Source organism: Pseudophryne corroboree, chromosome 2, assembly GCF_028390025.1.
Source record: "Pseudophryne corroboree isolate aPseCor3 chromosome 2, aPseCor3.hap2, whole genome shotgun sequence".
NCBI classification, from domain to species: domain Eukaryota; kingdom Metazoa; phylum Chordata; class Amphibia; order Anura; family Myobatrachidae; genus Pseudophryne; species Pseudophryne corroboree.
The window spans coordinates 222,419,607-222,442,499 of record NC_086445.1 but is presented as its reverse complement, the minus strand read 5'-3'; the positions used below and the strand labels follow the sequence as shown (position 1 = coordinate 222,442,499).

Sequence of the window (22,893 nt, the reverse complement as noted above, 5' to 3'; positions counted from 1 at the left end):
CTTTATCGCACAGGTACAGTATGCGAGATCTGTAACTTGCTTCCACTCCCTGCATGCTGCAGCTAAATGCTAAGAGTCAGATTTTTGTGGAAAATGGGTTGAGCCACGAGTCCAAATATGTAAAAAGCATATGCAAAAGAATACAAAATTATGTTAAGCACTTGTCCTAAGTCAGATCTCAAATATAATATAATGAAACATGCAAGTCAGGGATATGCATAGGAAACTGTAATTAAAGTGATAGCCCTTATTTGCAAAATGAATAAAGTTGAAAGCTTTATGGACAATTTTGACTTTCTTACCAGGTGTACACAGGGGCCATAGACCATCTGATCCTAGGCTGAAGCCAATCTTAGTGTAGAAATATCTGTCTCTGAAAAAAAAGTATTCCATTCATCATGGTAGATATCTTGGGTACTCAAAATCCCCCTCCCCATGTGCACCACCTGTACATTTGAAGTAAGTAAACTTGGCCCTGCTTCAAATCCACTCAGTCCGCACCCAACCACATCCACATTTGCTTGTGGCCACATCCCAGTTTGTGACATACAGTACATACCTACTTTAGAAAAATAATTTCAGGGAGAGTATAGTAAAGTGCTTTGGAGGGGAATGTAGCTTTGCCCACATGGTGTATCTAGCTTCATTCATGGCGTGTACCAAGTGTGTCCAGCAGTTCAAGTAAAAGAAATATCAACTTAATGCACAATCACAAAATTTACATTTTGCATGTTAAGAAATGGTATGGGTCGATTAGACAGTCTCTTCAAAGTGCACTTGATTTACATGTTAGTGTTGTTTCTGCAGTCAGTAAGTACAAACTGAACTGGCTGCCAAAACATTTATTGCTGCACACCTGTCTTGCCAAATGATGTTACTATAACCAATAACCAGCATGACTATAATTTCAATTCCACATAAATAGAAATATGTTTATAAAATAATAAATAAATAGACAACTATGTGCAGGTATCAGAGGTGTATCTAGGGGTTCGAGCACCCATGGCAAAGTAAGAGACTGGCGCAATCCCCCCATATTTGAAATAAGGAAGACAAAAACTTGATGTGGTCTTGTGGGGAAGGGGCTTGGCCACACAATAATACCCATAATTCAAATTACGCCACATAGTAGTGTCCCTTACTCACATAACACCACATAGTAGTGTTCCTTATTCACATCATGCCACACAGTAGTACCCATTATTGCATTACTCCACACACTAGAGCTCCTAATTATAATTACTCTACACAGTATTACCCCTTATACACATTTTGCCACACAGTAGTGCTCCTTACACACTGTATGTATGCTCCAGCTCCTGACGGATGTCGTCACATTCGGTACATGTTGGGACATAGGAGGTCATTCCGAGTTGTTCGCTCTGTAAAAATCTTCGCATCGCAGTGATTTTCCGCTTAATGCGCATGCGCAATGTCCGCACTGCGACTGCGCCAAGTAAATTTGCTATGCACTTAGGAATTTTACTCACGGCATTTTCATCGTTCTGGCGATCGTAATGTGATTGACAGGAAATGGGTGTTACTGGGCGGAAACAGGCCGTTTTATGGGCGTGTGGGAAAAAACGCTACCGTTTCCGGGAAAAACGCAGGAGTGGCTGGAGAAACGGGGGAGTGTCTGGGCGAACGCTGGGTGTGTTTGTGACGTCAAACCAGGAACGACAAGCAGTGAAATGATCGCAGATGCCGAGTAAGTCTGAAGCTACTCAGAAACTGCTACGAGGTATGTAATCGCAATATTGCGAATACATCGTTCGCAATTTTAAGATGCTAAGATTCACTCCCAGTAGGCGGCAGCTTAGCATGAGCAAATCTGCTAAAATCCGCTTGCGAGCGAACAACTCGGAATGACCTCCATAGTGAGTGTCATTCCTGAGTCCCTCAGGTTACCCACTCTCTCTCTCTCACTACTCCGAATTTACTTAAACAAGCTGTCCCTGACTCCCCTCTCCAGCGCTCGTTACATTTCAGATCTGTTCTTTGTCTCCAGTGGTTGTTGCTGGCTGCCAGTGCTTGGCTTTTCCACTTGATAGCACTATGGTGGTCATTCCGAGTTGTTCGCTCGTTACCGATTTTCGCTATGCTGCGATTTGTTGCTAAATGCGCATGCGCATGGTATGCAGTGCGCATGCGCTTAGTTATTTAACTAAAAACTTAGCAGTTTTGCTGTTGTCTGTGCGGCGCTTTTCAGTCGCACTGCTGATCGGTGAGTGATTGACAGGAAAGGGGCGTTTCTGGGTGGTAACTGAGCGTTTTCCGGGAGTGTGCTAAAAAACGCAGGCGTGTCAGGGAAAAATGCGGGAGTGTCTGGAGAAATGGGGGAGTGGCTGGCCGAACGCAGGTCGTGATTGTGACGTCAAACCTGGAACTAAACGGACTGAGGTGATCGCAATCTAGGAGTAGGTCTGAAGCTACTCAGAAACTGCAAGAAAATATTTAGTAGCAATTCTGCTAATCTTTCGTTCGCTATTCTGCTAAGCTAAGATACACTCCCAGATGGCGGCGGCCTGGCGTGTGCAATGCTGCTAAAAGCAGCTAGCGAGCGAACAACTCGGAATGAGGGCCTATGTGTTAGTTAGAACATGCACTGTTACTGGCAGCGGTGTAAGGCATCATACCGCACTACAGTGATCAAACTCAAAATAAACTACAGTACCTGTCCCGACTGGGAGCTGTAGTTCATTTTGAGTTTCTTCACTGCAGTGCGGTGTGGTTCCAGACACAGGTGCTAGTAACAATGGCTCCTGTCTTCAGTGTGAGTCTCTGGGCCAGGCACTGCCCAGGGGGGCACACCAGGTACTGCTACTACTATGTGATTCTAACCTCTGGCCTTGGGTGGCAACTTCATATGGCACCCCTCCTTGATTTGTGCCTTTGGTGAGTGCCATCTTGGCCAAGGGGTAGATATGCCCCTTGTAGGTTTACTCTTTATTATTAATAAAGAGAACATGCCTAAATAAACAGAACATGTTTATTTGCCCCAGTCCCTGATTAGAAACTTAAGTGAAAATTAAAGACTAATACATGCACCTCCAGCACTGGCACTGAGGGGGGTGGGGAGCGGGAACACTAACAATCTGGGCTTGTTGGAGAGGCCCAGTGGGGTCCCAGAACTGCCAACCCCCTCTCTCCCCCCCCCCCCCCCCCAGTATACTTACCTTGAGAGCAAGTGGGTCCCTCTTCTGTGGCTCCATTGTCCCAGTGACATCTTAAGGAAGATGGCGCTGCACAGTGAAAGCAAAGACTGTGCCAGAGTCTTTGCTCTCTAGCGCACATGCGCAATCTTTTTGAATATCACTGGGAAGATGGCACCACCAAAGAGGAGAGACCTGGTTCCCGAAGCTTCGCGGCCCTGCAATTACTATTTTATTGATATAGATTTTCGTAGGCTCTCCAGCTTAGCTCCCTCAGATGACAACACAGTTCCTGATAATAATGTTCACCAGTCGTTGTGTACTTTCCTGGGTTTTGAAAGTTGTCTGTGTAATCATGGACTAGAAGTATAGGTGGTAGGGGGCTCAATGGGGAAGGGGGGGGTTGCGGTAGGATAGCAACTTAAATGCTATAAGTTATTGCCGTAGCACCCTGAGGTGCCTTGGGGCATGTCCAAGGGTGCCCTGTGTTGGTGGTCCAGGACCAATACAAATTATTTATGGTCCATGTAATAAGCAGAACCGGTGCTTGTGTCTTCCAATCATAAAATATGTTGCAAACAGAAGTAAATCCTGTCCCTCACCACGTAACTGACCGTAAGGATGACATAAACACAGTTTACTTAATTTTATATATATTTTTTTAATTTCTCATAAGAAACTTTTGTCCAAAGGGTGTTGTGAAAAAAATTCTGACACTCCAGTACACCAAGCTTCAAAAAAGTTTGGGAACCACTGAGCTAGTGTAAAATGAATCCCTGAGTAACAAGGGGGCAGTGACTTTTTTGAGTAGATGAGTAGTCCAGTTGCCAGACCCACCTGTAGTTGGCAGTACGGATGGTGTAATGGTTAGCATTACTGCCTCACAGCACTGAGGTCATGGGTTCGATTCCCACCATGGCCCTAACTGTGTGGAGTTGGTATATTCTCCCCGTGCTTGCGTGGGTTTCCTCCGGGTGCTCCGGTTTCCTACCACAATCCAAAAATATACAGGTAGGTTAATTGGCTCCCAACAAAATTAACCCTAATGTGAATGTATGTGTGTACATGTGGTAGGGAATATAGATTGTAAGCTCCACTGGGGCAGGGACTGATGTGAATGGCCAATATTCTCTGTAAAGCGCTGCAGGATATGTGTGCGCTATATAAATAACTGGTAATAATAAATAAATAAAATCAATGCCTAGGAGATACACAACTTGATGTGGCTATAACAGATGGTTTAGAGCTGTCAAAATCCCACTGACTCAAGAAGGTGATGGTGGCAAAGCTGATGGGTGATCCAGGAAGTGTGCCTGATGCTGGCATGTATATAGGCAAGATTAAATAGGAACTTTGGATGACTGTACGGAGGAATGTTTTTGACATTGTCACTCATGTTTATCATCATGCAATGTAATTGGACTTGAGCATGTGCATTTCAGCTGCTGTACAAAAATCTGGGGTCTTTACTAACTCTGCCAGGATAATCAGAGGTTTCCCAATAGAGAAGGGCGGGTTCGGGTTTTACTCAGATTTACTCGGTTCTCAAAACGGCATCTTATTGGCTATTCAAAACACGAGACATCCGTGAGCTAATAAGATGCCGTTTTAAGAACCAAGTAAATACAAGTAAAACCGAGTTAAACCAAACCCGCTCATCTCTATTTCCCAATATTCATGGAGTTTCCCAGACTTTCTAGAAGGGTAGGCAAGCATATTTTACAATGGAGTATCCCCTCATGGATTATGACAGTGCCATCTTGTCATTCCTTAATTAACGGTTATGTGCACGGCCACACATCCCTGCTAATTATGTATGGCCCTATGAGTAAACAATTACAACATCATACATTGCTGTAATCATACCTTTAGTAATTTTTTATTTACTTACATAACTTTGAAAATATTTCACAAGAGAATCAGATAAAGTTTTCTTAACACAATGTGAGGAGAAATCTTTTCCAGTCTCTCAGTCATTGGAATGGCACACGCAGGTTATGTCCATTTGGACTCTAAATTTACCGATGACAATCTTTGATGCCCAAGCGCCAGTTCTCAATGCTTTGCTCATTTGTGTATATGGTAGGAATCCTGGAATTGTTAATGACTTGTCTGCAGTCTTGTGAGAGAGCTGGTTACTGGCTTCTGTCACACATACAGATTTATAAAGTTTATGGAATGGGCAGATGGCACCACACTGTCTGCTATAACCCATACACACACTAAACTGGCTCTTGAAGTTAAATACGGAGAACACCTTTTTTTTCCTTAACTGAGACGTATTGCAGGCAGCAGTTGTTGAGATACTTCACACCAAAAATAAAAGGTGCAGTAAGAAGTGCATAACAATTTCTATTACCTTACTATATTTATTTATTTTATTTATTAACAGTTTCTTATATAGCGCAGCATATTTCATTGCGCTTTACAAGTAGAACAACAGTAATAGAACAAAACTGGGTAAAAACAGACAGACATAGAGGTCGGATGCATATCACTTTATAGGACCTATAGATTAGTGTACTAATTGCAGTCTATTATCTGAAAACTGTCATATGGTAGCTAACACCATCTAAGGATGGCATTAGCCATTGTAGCCTGTAGGCTACTTTATACACAACCTATTTCACCAGAGAGCGATCTTTGGATACCTTCCTGGCAGCCTATACTTGCACATATACAGCTGGAAGGTTCCCCTTTGGCAGGTGGTAAGCTGGGTCCGAAAATGGCAGTACAGTGATAGCATAAGCCAACAGTTCTCAACCTAAGGTTCTCTGTCCCAGGGTTAACTCGCTGTTCAGTAGGACAAGAAAAAGTCAGTAATGGTCAAAGGGTTCAGGGCAGATATTGGCAGCTATACGTGGCAGACATACTTACTTGATGCTCCATGAGCAGACGCTTAGTTAGCCATATTTGCCGACATTCACAATCTCCTTTCAGGGAGAAGCCCAGACAGGATACGTATCTTGGCACTGTGGAGGGAAGGGGCGGTGGGGTGGGGGTGGGGGAGGGTGGGGCGCAGGGCCAGGCTGCACATCACTAGGCCCCACCCCCAAAATACTATGATTCACAGGTCCATGTGCAGGAGCGGGTGAATTCACATAATATAATTATTATTATTATTGATCTGTTTATGGGGTCCTCTCAGCTATGGATGCTAGGTCCACTTGTACCTTTATGTGTTGAAGTGAGTTCAGATACGAATTTGTTTTGTAAAAGAAACCCCGTAAGGAGGCAGTATGTGTTACACTTCCTTCAATCAGCGTGTGAACCACAGTGGGATTATTTTCTATAGGACATACTATTTATTGTCGGCCATTTTTTCCCATTTTCTCCATATAGTGTATGCTGGTGTCTTTTGTATGGAGAAATTCTGTTTGTGAGGAGAAGGAAGATAGAATCAACCGGAGGATCATTAACACATAAATTATCCATTTGTGTGACATTGTTAGATTAAAGCACCCAAGCTGTAGGGTCTGGAATGTGATGTTCCATGGGTGACCTTTCACAGGGCTCCTGTTTGCACCAACTTTGAGGTTCCTCCAGATCTTTATAATATTGTCATACTAAATGAGTCATTTATTTATATTTACATACAATATGTTATGAAGTTAGAAGTTGAACTGCTTAGGAACCGATTTGCAGTCCAGTGATCGGAGTGTTCACAATGGCAGCACATTATGACCACAATATTGCTCATTTTGTCTGCTAAATCCAAATGAGCAATGTTCCTCTACCGTAATTCCGAGTGATGCACTTCTTGGCTGCAATCAGTTGGAATTGAATCAGCCACTTCTATTTTTTTATTAAGCATATGGTTAGATCATCCATACAGTTATATGAGTTTTGTATTTTTTTCTCATGCTTCGACACTGTAAAAAGATTGATTGATTGATTGATTGATCGATTGATTGGTTAGTTGGATGGATGGTTGGTTGTTGTTGAAACCTGCATTTAGGGGGTCATTCAGAGTTGATCGCTAGCTGCATTCATTCGCTGTGCAGCGATGAGGCAAAAAAACGGCAGTTCTGCGCATGCGTATGCTGCGCAATGCGCACGCATGACATACTATTACAACGGCCAATGTAGTTTCACACAGGGTCTAGCGAAGCTTTTCAGTCGCACTGCTGCCCGCAGTGTGATTGACATGAAGTGGGCGTTTCTGGGTGTCAACTGACCGTTTTCAGGGAGTGTTCGTAAAAATGCAGGCATGCCAGGAAAAATGCAGGCGTAGCTGGGCGAACACAGGGCGTGTTTGTGACTTCAAAACAGGAACTCAATAGTCTGAAGTGATCGCAAGCGCTGAGTAGGTTTGAGCTACTCAGAAACTGCACGAAAAAACTTTGTAGCCGCTCTGCGATCCTTTCGTTCGCACTTCTGCTAAGCTAAAATACACTCCCAGTGGGCGGCGGTATAGCGTTTGCACGGCTGCTAAAAACTGCTAGCAAGCGATTAACTCAGAATGACCCCTTTAATTCACTCATTTGATAAAAATGAAATGATTATTAAGAATTTAAACACAGGATGGACAACAAAGACTCTATGGCTGAGTCACCAATCACCAAAATGATTTAATATATATATTTAGAATTTTCACATGTTATGCATTGGCATAAAAATAGAAAAAGGACTTCCTGATAAAGCCGCACACACTGTGAAACGCATTGCGGCAGATCCTTGTGACTTAATTTTATCTGATTACTAGCTGTTCTACCCATTCTCCACACGGGAGTTTCTGATTTTCACGGTTGTACATATAAATGTTTTAAAAATTTGGTAAATCTATAGAGATGTAAATTTCAGATGTTTTAATGTAAGTAAATATTAATCCATGTTTCTTGGCGTTACCTGAGCAGCACCTGTAGCAGATACGGTAAAAAGTGACACACTGGAGGTGCAATCCAAATTTTGATCCGATTGTCCGTTTGGACGTTATCATTCATGAAACGCAAGCCACGCATTGGTAATTATGTCATTATGTCAACCCCTTTTCATCCCCTTAGGGGAGGTTTATTAAAATTCATTATGTAGTTTTCATATTTCCCACCTGAAGAATACCTATGTTAAATTTCAGCTTCGTAACATATCGGGAAGTAAAAGAATTAGTGATAAGTGAATTAGTCAGTGAGTGAGAGTTACAGTAAATAGGGACAGGACCATTTTTGTAGTTTATTAAATTCTACACACTGGAGGTGCAATTCAAATTTTAATCCGATTATCCATTTCGGTGTTATTGTTCACGCAGCGCAAGCCACCCATCGGTAATGACATCATTATGTCAACCCCCTTTTCATCCCCTTAGTGGGGGTTTATTAAAATTCTAATTACATAGTTTTCTTATTTGCCACCTGAAGAATACCTATGTTGAATTTCAGCTTCCTAACATATCGTGAAGTAATAGAATTAGTGATGTGAGTGAGTGCTTTCGCGCATATATACTCCAGACTGAACAGAGTTGCTGCAATATTGCTGGTACTCAGAGGAGTTTGGGATTTTTCATACAGAGAATTTCAAAACTGTTTTCTAAAGTTAAAAGCCAGTTTTTAAGTCTTTAAGAATCCACAGTATGAACTCAGATTACAAACCATTCTGTCGGTGGAATTCAAATAAGACTACTATATAAAAAACAATCTTTAAAAAGGAACACTGCTATTATCTCAGCAAAATTGTTTACTACTACATTAGGTGCATAATCTACATCAGTCATCAATGAACGGAAACCATTTATATCATTAAAAAATCTGAAAATATAAAAGAAAATTAACACACCTGAAGAAGTCGCCTAAGATTAAACGCGTTGGATGAAAACTATATGTTATATCTGTAAAAGTGAATGGGCTATTAAAAGCCTGAAAGTTGTCATTGCTATTTTTGGTGAAAAACTGTTTTGTGAAAATGAAATCTCATATTTTAACAATTGTTTTTACTGCATTTTAATAAATTAATCTATATATATGAATACATTGGGTGTGTGCATTAAGGTAATAAGTCATTTCTCAGTTCATATTCTCTACTATTCTAAGTGTTTTTTAACCAATTGAGAAATTTCTAATTAATTATAGCGCTCCTCAAATAAAACTAACTATATATATATATATATATATATATATATATATATATATATATATATATATATACATACACATATATATACACACACACACACACACACACACACAGGTTGAGTGTCCCATATCCAAATATTTCAAAACACGGAATATTCAAAAATACAAAACATTTTGAGTTAAAGTGAGATAATGAAACCTTTGTTTTCTGATGGCTCAATGTACACAAACTTTGTTTAATACACAAAGTTATTAAAAATATTGTATTAAATGACCTTCAGGCTGTGTGTATAAGGTGTATATGAAACAAATGAATTCTGTGCTTAGACTTGGTTCCCATCACCATGATATCTCATTATGGTATGCAATTATTCCAAAATACGGAAAAATCAGATATTTTATTTATTATTTATTTATTAACAGTTTCTTATATAGCGCAACAAATTCCGTTGCGCTTTACAATTTGAAATCCAAAATACTTCTGGTCCCAAGCATTTTGGATAAGGGATACTCAGCCTGTAGTTTAGTTTTATATCATGCTTTGTTGTTGTATTTTACAAATTCTTTTTCAATTATCTTCATTACATTGTCTACTCTAGGAATATTATAATAATATCAGGACAATAATAACTGTATCAAGAATTGGATTTTAAGCAATAACAGTAACACATAAAAGCCCTTCCTTTGAAGTTCTGTTTGGAATTAACTTAATTTTATATAGATCATAATTTGAGTAAGGAGAGTAAAACTATCTGAACACTTTATTTGGGAGTATTTCCCTACACACAGGGTGTTGTTTACAGTTCACATTTTAGGGCCTATATTAAACTGGTTTAAGAAATAATTAGCAGTATAGCATTTTATCTATAATGGAGAGTGCCTAGGAATGTCCTTTATTTCTGGGAATGCATGAAAAGGGTTAGGTCGATAAATCAATAGGTCGACCCCAAATGGTCGACATGCAAAATGACGACAGGGTCATAAAGTCAACAGGATCAAAAGGTCAACAGGTAAAAGGTAGACAGTGCTTAAGGTCGACAGATTCAAAAAGGTCAACATGTATAAAAGGTGGACGTGACAATGGTTTATGCATATATGATCAACGCAAGTTTTCTTTTAATTTTTTTCCAACTTTTTCATCATTTACCATCCACTACGAATGGGGATAGTATTATTATTATTTATTTATTAACAGTTTCTTATATAGCTCAGCAAATTCCTTGAGCTTTACAATTGGAAATAAAAATGATATAACAAAACTGGGTAATAACAAACAGTCATAGAGGTAGGAAGGCCCTGCTCGCAAGTTTATAATCTATGGGGAAATAGGCATGGATACATAAGGATAGGTGCTATCTATTGCATAGTTGTCACTTGTCCACCAGGTTTCAAAGGTTCTTGGTGGGCTGTGTGATATGGTCATACAGCAATGATGAACCGTGGTCGGGAGGAAGGGAAAGTGAAGAATGAGACCAATTCAGAGACTATTACAATAATCAATGCGGGAGATAATGAGAGCATGGATTAGAGTTTTACCAGTGTCTTGTGTAAGGTATGCTCGTATTTTGGATATGTTTTTTAGATGCATGTAACATGATTTTGAGACAGATTGAATGTGGGGAGCAAAAGACAGACCAGAGTCAAGGATGACACCTAGGCAGCGAGCTTATGGGGTAGGGTTGATTGTCTAGTTTTTAACAGTGATAGAGTATCCTGTGCCAAGTGCAGTGAGTCATCTTACCAGCAGTGTGACGAGCAAAGTGAACTGACAAGGGTACATTTTCCCCGTAATTTGGCACAGATATGGTGAAACATACAATATCACACCCAAAAAAATAAAAACTTGCCTCAACCATTTTTATGTCGACCTTTTCACCATGTCATCCTTTTGTACCTGTCAACCTTTTCTACTACCTTTTCCTTGTTGACATTTTGACCCTGTCGACCTTTAATTGGAAACAATGATAACATAAAACAAGACTATTGCAAACAACAGTGTAAAAACATGACTGGGTTATAACAAACAGTCACAGAGGTAGGAAGGCCCTGCTGACAAGCTTACAATCTATAGGGTAGTAGGCATTAATACACAAGGATAGATGTTATCTATTGCATAAAGGTCCACCAGATTACAAAGGTTCTTGTGGGCTGTATGATATGATCACTCAGCAATGTTGGCCTGGGGTCAGGAGCAGTGGCGTGCGGTGAGGTCAGTGGCAGGTGAGGCACTACAGCCATAATGTCCGCCGATTCCTGCTGATGACCCCTACCGCCGCGCCAATGCCTGCTACTGCCTCTGAGCCGATGTCCGCTGCCACCGGCAATGGCTTACAAACTCGCCCACCATCAACTGACCCAGCCTTCTGCCACTAATTTGCATCTCACTCCGATGACGCCAAGGCCCGCTGCCTGCCTGCTCATCATACTTGTAATATATTGTAAATTTTTATAGAAAAATAAAATAAAAATTAGTGTTTAGGACTGGGAAGGGAGTGGGAGGAGGACATGAATGCAATTTTGTTGTCCAGGGCTTCCATTAACTTAATGGAGAAGGGTCTGAATGGATTTAAAAAAAATGCGTGGGGTCCCCCCTCCTAAGTATAACCAGCCTCGGGCTCTTTGAGCCGGTCCTGGTTGTTTAAATACTGGAGGAAAAAATTGGACAGGGGTACCCCGTATTTAGACAACCAGCACCGGGCTCTTAGTCCGGTCCTGGTTCCAAAAATACAGGGGACAAAAGATGTAGGAGTCCCCCGTATTTTTAAAACCAGCACCGGGCTCCACTAGCCAGAGAGATAATGCCACAGCCGGGGGACACTTATGTAGGTCCCTGCGGCCATGGCATTACCCCTCCCCCCCTAACGAGTCACCTCTGGCCGGGGTTTCCTGGATGAGTGGGGACCCCTTAAATCAAGGGGTCCCCCCCCTCCAGGCACCCAAGGGCCAGGGGTGAAGCCCGAGGCTTTCCCCAGCACCCCTGGGCGGTGGGTGCCAGGCTGATAGCCATGTGTGTAAAAAAATAATATTGTTTTTTGTTGTTGAACTACAAGGCCCAGCAAGCCTCCCCCGCTTGCTGGTACTTGGATGGAGAACTTCAAGTACCAGTATGCGAGGAAATAACGTGCTCACTGGTACCTGTAGTTCTACAACAACAAAAATACCCAAATAAAAACACAACACACACTGTGAAAAGTAAAAATGTATTAAAACACACACACTCACACCTACTTACCTACATCCCACGCCGGTCACGTCCACTTGTTCAGTAGAATCCAATAGGGTACCTGTAAAAATGAGACAGAGATTACTTACCTACAACCCACGCCGATCACGTCCACTTGTCCAGTAGAATCCAATAGGGTAGGGGGACCTGTAAAAATGAACATTATACTTACACATCCACAGGAGAGAGGGGGAGAGAGAGAGAGGGAGAGAGAGAGAGGGAGGGAGAGAGAGAGAGAGTCACACGAACTAACCTGCTGCTGGAGGACGGAGCCGGCGGAGAAGGGCGGGGGAGAGCCGCACGTACTGCAGGCCCACCGCTGCTGGCTGTCAGGTGAGCAGGACGACGGAGCCGGTGGGGGAGGACGGGGGGGGAGGAGAGCCGCACGCTCCGCAGGACCACCTCTGCTGTCTGTGAGGAAGCGGGAGCCAGTGGAGGAGGACGGGGGGGAAGAGCCGCACACACTGCAGGCCCACCGCTGCTCCCCGCTACCTCCAACGCCACTCACCGTCGAGACTCGCCGCCTCCAGCGCCGCGTGTGGGTGATTGGACAAGCAGATCCAGCCCTGGATCCGCTGTCCAATCACAGGTGCCTCGCTGACATGGGGGTGGTGTCCCTGTCAGCGAGGCACTTGTTTAAATGCCACTTTACCTATATTTTTTAATGGGCTTTTACAGCCCAGTGCTTGGCCCCGCCCCCCGCTCAGTCCCCGTTCCCATTATCCACGGGAGGCACTATCAGTGCCTCCCAAAGTACTTTAAGGACCTAAAATTATTAGAATAAAATAAAGAAGATACTTATGACACAGAATGTGTGTCATAAGTATCTTCTTTTTATTATTTTAATTATTAATCAGAGGGGAAGGCACTGCCTTCCCTAACTGCACGTCCCTGGTCAGGAGGATGGGAAAGCGAAGAATGAGAAAATGTGTACATCTATTTAACCATGCATGTTTATCATCAGTAAGGTGAATGTCTGTGGAGTACTAGGAGCAGGAAGTAAAGTTTATCTTCCATCGTGATTTATAATTACCAGTTATTAATATAGCGCACACATATTCCGCAGCGCTTTACAGAGAAAGTTTGACAATTCACATCAGTCCCTGCCCCAGTGGAGTTTACAATCTATATTCCCTATCACATGTACACACACATTCATACTAAAGGTCAATTTTGTCAGAAGCCAATTAACCTACCAGAATATTTTTGGATTGTGGTAGGAAACCCACGCAAGTACAGGGAGAATATACAAACTCCACACAGTTAGGACAATGGTGGGAATCGAAACCATGACCATAAGTGCCCTACACACTGGCAAATAAAATGCACGATATGAACGTTCTGGTTCATATTGTGCAGTGTGTAGGCACCAACGATTAATGATACACGGCCCCGTGCTCATTATTCATTGGTGCCCCTTTGCTTATGCATGCAGGCCAATATGGACGAGATTGTCCATATCAGCATGGGATCGGTATGAAATACCTCCAATCAAAATACCGACGTTCAAAATCCCGACACCAATTGACCGATGGTCAAAATCCCGACAAGGTTAAAATCCCGACATGGACAAAATACCGACATTTAAAATACCGACAAGGTCAAAATACAGACATGTAAAATGCCGACAGGTCAAAATACCGACATGCATTTTTTTATGTTTTTGGTGTGTATGTCGACATAAGTCAACATGGACACCATATACAGTGTACCGCTGCGCTCGCCATGCTTCGGGCACGGTGCCTCGCTGCGCTCGGCACACTATTATATTCCCCCTCCAGGTCCACTGGGATGGTAAAGTATGAACAAGTCGGTTTCAATGAAAAAAATCATGAAAACCTCATGTCGGTATTTTGACCTGTCGGCATTTTACATGTCGGTATTTTGACCTTGTCGGTATTTTAAATGTCGGTATTTTGTCCATGTCGGTATTTTGACCTTGTCTGGATTTTGACCATCGGTCAATTGGTGTCGGGATTTTGATTGGAGGTAAACTGACTGCATCCCATAAGCATGCAGTGCTATGGAGCCAGGTGACGGGGAGGTGAAGAAACTTTACTCCCCCCGTCACCCCCCCCCCCCTGCTCGGTGGCAGATCAGTAAGTGTGTAGGGCCCATTAGTACTGTGAGGCAGTAATGCGTGATTAATTTCACCTGGGAGTAATGTTCTGCTCCTGTTTTTCCAAATGATTTTCTAATTGAATTAATCCGAGACAATTTACCATGAATTATAATAACTAGAAAGCAAGGAGCGGAACACAGTCGCTAGGTGAAATGGGTGGTATTAAGATATGGTTATATCAGATGGTCTAGTACGTCAGGCTATGTAGGACTAGTGGAAAGGAATAACATCTAGCTTTTCTATTCCAGCTTGTCAGGAAATGTGAGCTCCCTTCAGGGAGCTGCTGAATGCAGTTTGTCCATTGTTATGCTGGCTGACTAGATGCCTGGATTCTCTCAGTCTTCCCTTAAACCACCCAAGTTGTGGGAGGAGCTTAGCAGCAGTGTCATCTGACCTGTTCCTCATTATAAAGCATGTCAGCTGTTGAACAGCTCAACCCTGCAACATAAATGTCTCTGTTTGACCTCCCTTGACCTGGGCAGATAGTTTCTGTGCATACAGTAATCTTCCCCAGAATGATGTGTACTAAGGGGGGTTAATCAAGCTGTCAAATGCATTTCAGCTGCACCTATGGAATAAAATGATAAGAATCATTTATTCTAAGCTCTGTAGACCTGGTGTTTCCAATGAGTTTAATATAATAACCAAGCCTAAATTGCTTTACTTGCTTTTAACAGCTTACAGCACCCAATAAAAATGCAGGGAAAGTACATTCCACAGTTCTCAGACAGCCTGTTTAATTTCAGTGTATTATTTGGCTGACGTACTTTAAGCCAGCCGAGGCCCTCTCATGTTACTATCTGACACTGTGCATATGAATGCAGAGGTTCTCACAATAAGTCAGCCTGAGGAGCATCAGACATTTCAGACTCATGTAGAAACATTTACATGAAATCAAACAGAACGCACCAAGTGTTTGCTATACAGTGTGTCGGCCTATAAATAGCTGGGTAAAAATGGCAAATGAAAACGGTGTTGGCTATGTATCAAATAGGTTTCAGAATTTTCAGCCTCAATAGCTTATGCCATTAGTACACACCTATGGAGACACAAGGGCCAAAAGCACTGGCATTCTTTCCCATTGAATTATGGCAGTGATAATCCTCCTATTATAATTATATCACTATAAACTACAGTACAAGTTCCTATAACTAACCTATAAACCACATTAATATGGTCTTGTACTGCAAATAACTTTTAGTTGTATTTGTCTTATATATACAGTGATCAACTCTGAAATAGCTGATGTCATTTAAGTGACTGTCCTTAACTGCTTTCTGATTTTACAACGACCACCTACGTTTAAAACTGTGCACAATCATTCAATCTTGTTACAGATGTTTCATTAGATTAGCTGCTCTCACTGCATAGATGTACTATTATAGCACCACCTACTGTTGTACTTGCGTATTTCATTAACTCGTTGGTAGTTGCTGGTGATGTTTGCAGAGGTAAAGAATTTGGCACATAAGCCTGAATGTGTGTACACATGGGGAGATAAATATGTAAAATCTGTAAGATTTTGACTATATAGTCAAAATCTTAAGGAAAGTTAGTGCACACCTCAAGGTATTAGGCTGCTTGTGATACCGATTCAATCCCGATGCGCACTCCCATGGGGTTGGTATCATAAGGCTAGATAGACTGTGCAGGCAAGTTAATCTTGACTATCTAGTGTACTACAGTATCTAGTACAAAGTATAGTCAAAATTAGCACTTAGTCAATATCGTACATAGACAAAATCGAAAGTACAGATAGTCAAAATCTGTGTTATCTGGGCTCTGGGGGAGTTTAAGGGAAATCGCACAGTCAATATCGGGCATAGCGAGGATCTCACAGTGTGTACACACCTTGACATATATACTGTATATACATAATAGACAGATAAATAGAGTAACATACATTATATTACTATATACAAAACAGAGTATTGATAATTCGTACTTAACATACCGTTCAGTGTTAAACTTCCAATTAAATTGGGACTTTAAAGATAGAGGGATAAATAGATAGTGCAACAAGCGACCTTCCACCAGACAAGACGCTGACACAGTTGTATGATAGAAATGCAGACCGTTACTTCCACAGAATAGTAAACAGACTTTTTCACAGCAAGTTCAATGGGTACCTCAATTAGGCACCAGTTCACAAACAGCATGTACACAATCTCAGGCTACCTGTTTCTAACCCACTAGCCCACCCTCTATCACCTGAGCCCTTGACCTAACGAGCTTTATAAAAGTGTGGCACAGGTGTGCCAGATTGCTGGGAGCGCTTGCTCCAATACCTGGACCGGACCTACATGGATGGGATCTCATGTATGAAATTGCAGGGTATTTCTGTGTATCAACAGCAATACAATAATATCATTTCCAACTGCCATATAATCTTTGACACAACATTAAAGAGACAACCTGCTGTATCCCAACACCTCCCTGGGCTTCCTCTTGATCCAGCCCTAAACCCAGATCGCCGTAGCCCGGGGCACCCGAACTGTTGTGCCCTGTCCTGCAAACACCCGGGGTGGCATCCGGACTGGACTGCCACAATAGATAGATAGATTAGATAGATAGATAGATAGATAGATAGATAGATAGATAGATAGATAGATAGATATTTTTTAAATATACATAATAACATACCTCCCAACATGACCCTCTCCAGGAGGGACAGAATGCCCTGCTCCTGGACTTCCCTCTTAATTTATCATTGCCCTCACCTGTGCTGAAACGCCTTTCTTATCCATTAACCTGTTCAAAACAGGTGCAGACAATCATACATTAAGAGAAAAGTCCAGAAGCAGAGCATTATGTCCCTCCTGGAGAGGGTCATGTTGGGAGGTATGTAATAAGATCAGAATGCATCACACTAGTACAGAAATATAGAAGCAACAGAAATTCTTGAAAATAGATCTATTGGGATAATTGATAAATGAATGGCAATTGTTTACTAGAAACTGAACATTTCCTGACAAAAATACATTAAAAAACAAGTAACAAATTGACACTCAGGGTTGGAAACTAAGTAAATTAAGTAATTCATTCATTAATTATTGATACCTAAATGTAGCACTGATTTCGTGGGGTCAGGTCACATGGTATGATTGAAATTTTCGCAAGTTATAGTAGCATATAGATTTCAGGAAATTCTAACTGCCAGTATTGCCAGTTACAGCTAAAGAATTATGGGCCGGAGTGCAACAGTGCAGAAGTGATTAGTCAGTACTAGAGGGGTATCCAATTAACCCCCAATGCCGTTTCGGCCGATCAAAACGGCCGGAGATTGCAATCAATGATCGATGGTCATTATCGCAGTATCCAATTAGAGGCTGCTTTGATCGGAAATTGGAGCCGCGATTGCACGAAAACACATGGGATCGGGGATCCCCGATCCCGTGTGCTATCGCGGCTCTGACAGGCCACTTATCGCTGATAATCCCCAAGAGGTGGCGGCATTGGGGAGAGGAGCGTGCCTCATCAATACAATTACCCCCAGTTATTGACCGCAGGTAATTGGATACCCACCCTTATAGGCCCTACACACTGGCCGATTTGTTTGAAAGATATGAACGATCTCGTTCATAAATGAACGAGAACTCGTTCAAATCTTTCAGTGTGGAGGCTCCAGCGATGAACGATGCGCGGTCCCGCGCTCGTTCATCGCTGGTCCCCCGTCGGCTGTGCATGCAGGCCAATATGGACGATCTCGTCCATATTTGCCTGCACTTCAATGGAGCCGCGTGACGGAGGGAGTGAAGAAACTTCACTCCCCCCATCACTGCCCCCCCACCGCCGGGTCGCTCGTCGGCCGTATCCGCCGTCGGGCAGCTCGGCGGCGGGTCGGCCAGTGTGTAGGGCCCTTAAGTCTCTGTCATAGCCCATGCATTTGCATAGGTAAATGATAACAGGATTTCATGAACCTGATTACCTGTAAATATTCAGTGGTGTATATCTGAGTACAACATATTATAGCACAATTACATAAGGCGAACTAAACATACTGATTCTAAACAACATCATCATGGTAAAAAATAAAAATAAATCTAAAATTGTTACAGAATTTATAATTTGATGATACTAAATGTGCACCAATCTAACAAAACATAGAAAACTGGAAAAACTAATAACAAATGTGAGTCACTTACTCTTCATATCACTCACCTCCTGACTGTTGCATCTGATTAAATAGAACGGAACTACCTTACTTGGACATTTCAAAAACCATCCATTTTACCAACAGATACTTTTATCTGTATTTTTGTAATTTGTTTTTTATGCACAGCTGCACCAATGCCATCTTACCTACAAACACTTAAAAATCCTTTCAGAATTACCATTGCTTTTTAACCCTCTCACAATCCTCTCATTTCTTATAGTACAAATACATTTCTGCACCCACTTTATCTACACTTTTGATTCACTTCAAACTAAATCTACACCCATTGAGCTTACACGGCTTTTCTCACCTGCATTTCTGCAATTTTTCTGCTCTGATTCCCTTACAGCCTCCACTCCTACTTCCAGTTTCCCTCAACCTATATTCCTACTTAACACTTCTACTCCCCACATCACTTAGTGTCTTCCTAATCATGTATCTTGCCCCTTGTTCACACCTTTATCCTTTCCCCCTAGTAACCTACACCTTCTTCTCTCTCTCCTCCATCCCTCTGTTTCCATTCCCCTCCTTTCCTGTTACCCCACTTTCATTCACCTCTGCCCCATGGTCCTGCTACTCCACAACTCAGCCCTGCTCCCTCTCTCCCTTCCCCGTCACCTCCCCACACCCCCATCCACATCACACTGACCTCCCTCCCTGCCCACCTCCTGCAGTTTCCCCACCCCCTAGCTCAGGCACCCGCACCATCACTACTCTCTCGTCTCCCCTGCCCTCAAAGTTAATCTCACCTCATCACTACAGCAACCCAGATAATCTCATTCACATCTCTCCCACAAACTCATACCCCCTATCCTGTGCCCTCTGGAATGTTAGATCTGTTTGTAAGACTGGTCCCCAATCATGACCTTTTCATTTCCAACTTCCTGCACCTACTAGCCATTACTGAAACCTGGATTACTCCCTCTGACACTACTTCTCCTGCTGCTCTCTCTGCTGGGAGCCTCGCATTCACACACACAACCCGACCTGGGGGTTGCCATGGGGGTGGTGTTGGGGTCCTTTTACCTTCTAGTTACTTCTACCAACTCATACCACCAGAACCACCCTTACATTCTCTACATTTGAGGTCCATGCTATACACCTCTTCCAACCAGTCCATCTTAGAGTAGCTGTCATTTACCGACCCCCTGGCATTGCCTCCAAATTCATTGACAACTTTGCTTCCGGGCTTCCTCACTTCCTCTCTTCTGACATTGCTTCCATTATTCTAGGCGATTTCAACATCCCTATCGATATCCCCACAAAATCCGCTGCCTCTAAACTCCTTAACCTCACCTCTTCACTTGATCTCTCCCAGTGGACCTCCTCCCCCTCCTCACTGGATCTGGTCTTCACTCACCTTTGTGATATTTCTGATTTTTCCAACTCCCCATTTTGCCTCTCTGACCACTACCTACTCCTCTTTAACCTATCACTCTCTGCTTCCCCATCTCTGCCTCCTAAGGCTAACATCACTAAGCGTAACATTGAGGCTATTGACACCACATTCCTTTCCTCCCTGTTTGACTCACTTCTCTCTCCTATTCTCTCTCTCTCATGCACTGAACAAGCCACTTCCATATACAATGCATCCCTTACTTCTGCTCTTGACTCTGTTGCTCCACCAACCACTATTCACCCTCGCAAATTAACAACTCAACCTTGGCACATCAAATGCCCTAGATATCTGCAAAAATGCTCACGTACTGCTGAGCGACACTGGCGAAAATCACGCTCTAAGGCAGCCTTCCTCCATGTCAAACCTATCGTCTCATCCTTCAGTGCTGCCCTTTCTCTTGCTAAACAGTAATACTTCAAGAACCTCATCTCCTCCCAGTCTTCCAACCCCCAGCGCCTCTTTGCCACTTTAAACTCCACCCCTCTGCCCACCTCCACCTCGTCTCCCTTCCTCACTCTCTGCTCTTGACTTTGCCACTTACTTCACATCCAAAATTGACTCCATACGTCAGGACATCACATCACACCAGACTATCAGCAACCTATCCCTTACCACCCCTCCCCATTCCTCTCACCAACTCTAACATCTGTCTCCCATGCATCTGGTAAGGAAGTTATGGCCCTCATTTATACCTGTCCCCTCACCACCTCCCCACTTGACCCTATCCCCTCCCACCTCCTCCGCTACCTCTCTCCTCCTGCCTGTTTTCATCTTTCCCACCTACTCAATCTCTCCCTCTCATCAGGCACTGTCCCCTCTGCCTTCAAATATGCACTCATCTCTCTTATTCTTTAAAAACCTACCCTTGATCCAAACATTCTCTCCAACTACCGACCCATTTCTCTTCTCCCTTTTGCCTCCAAACTCCTTGTCTACAACTGCCTTACTTCCTTTCTTTCCTCACACTCACTGCTTGACCCATTCCAGTCTGGCTTCCGTTCTCTCCACTCCACTGAAACTGCCCTTACAAAAGTTTGCAATGACCTCCATGCTGCTAAATCTAAGGGCCACTACTCTCTACTTATTCTTCTTGATCTCTCTGCTGCTTTTGAGACTGTGGACCACCCTCTCCTACTGCAAATCCTTCACTCCATTGGTCTACGTGATACTGCCCTCTCTTGGCTGTCTTCCTACCTCTCTGACCGTTCATTCTCTGTCTCCTCTCATGACTCCACCTCCCCCTCACTTCCACTAACTGTAGGTGTACCTCAAGGTTCTGTCCTTGGTCCTCTTCTTTTCTCACTCTATACGTCTTCACTAGGTAAGCTCATTAGTTTTTTTGATTTCCAATATCATCTCTACACTGATGACACTCAAATCTATCTTTCCTCTCTGGACCTCTCTCCTGCTCTCCTCACTCATATCTCCAACTGTCTTTCTGCTCTCTCTGTTTGGATGTCCCAGCACTTTCTTAAACTTAACATGTCTAAGACCGAGATGATCATCTTCCCTCCCTCCCGCATAACCTCACCTCCCACAATCTCATTATCTATTGATGACACTACTATATCCTCTAGCTCCCAAATGCGCTGTCTTGGAGTAATCCTTGACTCCACCCTCTCCTTCAAACCACACATTCAGCACCTCTCACAAACCTGCCGTTTTCATCTAAAAAATATTTCCAGGATCAGATCCTTTCAGACCCAGGATGCTACTAAGACCCTTATCCACTCACTGGTCATCTCCAGACTGGACTACTGTAATCTCCTCCTGACTGGCATTCCTGACAAATACCTCTCTCCACTCCAATCTATCCTCAATGCTGCTGCCCGGCTCATTTTCCTCACCAAACGCACTACGTCCACCTCTCCTCTCTTACAAGACCTTCACTGGCTCTCCTTTCCTTTCAGAATCCATTTCAAGCTTCTCACACTCACTTACAAAGCCCTCACCCACTCTTCTCCCATTTACATCTCTGACCTTATCTCCCTTTACACTTCCACCCGTCCTCTTCGCTCTGCTAATGCATGCTGACTCTCCTGCCTACTGATTACTTCCTCCTACTCCTACCTCCAAGATTTTTCACGTGCTGCTCCATTTCTCTGGAATTCCCTACCTCTCTTCCTCAGGCTCTCTACCTCTCTACAAAACTTCAAACGGGCTCTCAAGACCCACTTCTTCACCAAACCCAGCCAAATCTCATCTTAACCCTCTGTTCCATGCTCTCTATGTACCCTGTCTGTGTCACCCCTGTCTGTCTACTCCTTCCCTTTAGAATGTAAGCTCTCATGAGCAGGGCCCTCTTCCCTCATGTGCTTATCCTTTTTCTTACTTTGATTTTCCTCAACTGCACCAAATCCAGCAGTCATCTGCCACTCAGTGCTGCATCCCACTGGCGTCTTTGTGCGATGAGGAGAGCGCAGCGCACGCCTCTCCTACCCCTCAATTCTCTGTGATGTCAGTTTGGTCTCCGATCCGGCGGCTGCGGCAGTGGGGGGTGATCTCAATAAGGCACCGGTTTGCTAGCCAATCAGAGCTCGCGGACCGGTAGCCTCGGCTCCAGATCGGCTGCCGGTCCACGAGCTCTGATTGGCTAACGAACCGGCGCCTCATTTGAGATATCCACCGCCAGAGACCTCACCGGACTTCACGAGCATTGAGGGGCAGGAGAGGCGTGCGCTGCGCTCTCCTCCCCTCACATAGCAGCAGAAACAAAAGAGGCAGCGGTGAGCAGGGATGGGGGGGGGGTGCACAGTGGGGCAATGTATATCTGGCA

General features: G+C 43.2%; 1 protein-coding gene across 1 annotated transcript in view; it reads left to right on the top strand.

Annotated features, from left to right (window-relative positions):
* The window catches only part of GLI1 (GLI family zinc finger 1), a 162,733-nt gene that overhangs the window by 117,521 nt on the left and 22,319 nt on the right, over positions 1-22,893 (top strand). The window lies entirely within an intron of this gene.